The sequence below is a fragment of the Egretta garzetta genome, unplaced genomic scaffold (assembly GCF_000687185.1).
Source record: "Egretta garzetta isolate BGI_Z169 unplaced genomic scaffold, ASM68718v1 scaffold130, whole genome shotgun sequence".
Lineage (NCBI taxonomy): Eukaryota > Metazoa > Chordata > Aves > Pelecaniformes > Ardeidae > Egretta > Egretta garzetta.
The window spans coordinates 1,446,772-1,449,585 of NW_009258284.1; positions in this window are offsets into that span (position 1 = coordinate 1,446,772).

Below are 2,814 nucleotides of genomic sequence, written 5' to 3' on the forward strand. Positions count from 1 at the left end.
AATTAAATAATATTTTAAAATACCTGTGCAAATAAAGAAGTGATAATTTCCTGCTGCCCTCTTGAAAAGCAAATTAAAAAACCCAAGCTTTAATGGCCGTGAATTACGTAATCAAGCTAATTAACTAAGGCCATGTGTGGAAATGAGACACCATGAGAAGAGGGGTCCACAAAGCCATCCCTTTTTAGTTCACAATATAGTTGGAGTTCAGCTGCTGCCCCAAAAGTGTCTAAAGAAGCCCCAGCTGGGACCTACTTCACACACACCCTGCCCACAGCTCCCATGGCATTTGGGTCTTAGAAACTCTCAGGCAGAACCATGGACACCAAGGCTCCAGAGTTATTTCCCGCAACACCAGAGTTGCAGGCGTGCTTTGGAAGCACAGTGCTTCAGACACACTGCTACCTCTGACCTCTCTGGGTCACCATACAAGGAGAATATTTAGCCATGCCATCCTCATTTGTGGTTTCTCTACAGTTGGTAAGTGCAACAGAATACGGAGGGGAAAAGCATGCTCATCTTTTTATTGTCTGCTGCACTGCCTGCCTTCCCTCAGGTCCAGCTGCATGTTCAGATTAAAGAAATGAGATGGACTTTGCTCTTGCTAGCAATCTTAAAATAAGTATACATTGCTTACCTCTTCATGGATACACAACACTGACTCCAGGGACTGCCGCCACCACTTCCAAAGATAGACTCCACAAGGTTGAGCTGAGTCCAGAAGAGAAACCAAACCAGGTTCTCGGCAGCGCCACAGAAGTCCTAGTGAGCTGTTCAAATTGCATCTGCTCTCAGCATCCTCCAAGGGGCTGATAAAACACAGTGGCTTCCTGGAGCACAGTGGCTCTCAGAACAGGTCCTCCCAGAAGGCACCAGCCAACATCGCCACCCTACCTAGCTGGTGAAGAGTCTTGCCATGAGGGAGATCCCAGCTGGCCACTTCTGCGGGTGTTTTGGTCACACACCAAGGTACAGTTTGCCCAGCTAGAGAGCAGTTACACAAAGGGTTGCATACAAGTGAGGTTCAGTGTAGACCTTCTGCTCCATCAGACAGGGTGCCCAAGGGCCTTCTCTTTTTTGAATTGGTTGTTGAAGGACACAAGTTGCATGCCCTTGCATTGCAAGTAAACTCAGCCTTTTCCTACAACCACTTCCAGGGCTGAGCAGATACTTTGCATCAAAGTCAGAAAGGATCGGGTATTTTTCCAGACTTTTTACAACTAAGTTTAGATTGATGGATCTATTTGGCTTCCTGGTGCCCTTCCAGGAGTAATTACATAGCAACCCTCACACCCCAATTAGTATGTTTGTGACTCACTTTTCTGAACACACGAACATGAGCTCGAAGAGTTAGTTCTTCAGCCTGGGATGCAGTAAACCATTATCAGACAGCTTTAGGTCTATTCAACAGAAATAAAGGAATAAAAGAGAGCCGAGGGAAATGGAAACTTCCACGTCACCCGTCTCTTGAGCTAACTGGAAAGGGGTTGATATTCTGCTCTACCTTACATAAACCCAAACAATGGAGAGTTAATATTGACCACCAAACCACACAACTGTAGACATAGTGGAAGATTCATATTTTGAGGAGTTCAGTCTTTACCTGTGAAAGGATCTAGGACACTGTTGGTACTCTTGATCTCTCCCATGATCTTCTTGTAGTCCATGTCTTGTGACTTTTGATCTTTTACTAAAAATCTGAAGTTTTTGAAGCATAATAGGAAGTCCCCTGTGGCCCACAGTATGTGGAAAACAGATGAAGCAGGTATGAATTGAAGTCTGAATTAAATGTCTATTGCTTTGTTTTCTGCTGTCACAAGAAGACTGCACACTGTGACCCGGCTAATTCCTTTCAGTCCTCTATTTCTGTGAGTGAAATCTGGATAAAATGAAGAGATTTAGCCATCACCTTTTACTTATGCCAAGGTGATATAGGTAGGTCTGTCGAAAATAACCTCAAAATCTTAAGCAACCAGGAAATTTCTGCCTGCAAGGTCTGTCCTTCTCTTGACACAATCTTCTACAAGAATTATGTTGGTGCAGTAAGTGCTGTAAAACAAGTTTTGGCTTTATACTTAGACCTGAAATAGGAAACATGACCTTGTACTGACTTGAGTGTACTAAACTTTCCTACTTTCAAACCCATTTTTCCCCATTTTCGTATGTCGGTGGAAAAAAGAAGATAGTCTGTAAACGTTTTTTTCATCATCTGGATCATAAGGGTTGTAAAACTGAGTCTGAAGACCACTTACATCTGATGGTTCTGCTCTCTGACGCATATAGCTTCCTCTGTTTAACTGTGTATTTTCCTGAACTTAGAGGTAAGACTGAAAAAATAAATAAATAATTATCATCACTGTTAATTATATATGAGGATCTGGAAACAGCAGCAGAAGTTAAATGCCAAAACGGAAAACAAAGAAAAAAAGATTCAAAAACTTTAAACCTTACAAGAGTTTGGATGCAATAAAAATTTATACTTTTGTTTTCTTCCTCTAGAGTTAAAAAAGCAATTAACATTTTTAAGTATACAATTTAAAAAATAGCATTTTATAATTGACATGTTTTCAATTTCCTAAATGGCTTTAGCAAAATCAAATACAATTCCTACAGTTACAGCAGTTCAACATTTATATGAAGATATTTATATTGTAATGTTCAAAAGTTATGCTCTCCACTTCCCGGAATGGCCCTCTTTCATCACATAATTGATATGTGTCGTTTGTGAAATGTGTTGTACTTGGACGCATACCTGTGTTAGGATTCTAGCCAAATTCTTCTACGGGGCTTTTACAGGGATATGTCAGGGGTTTA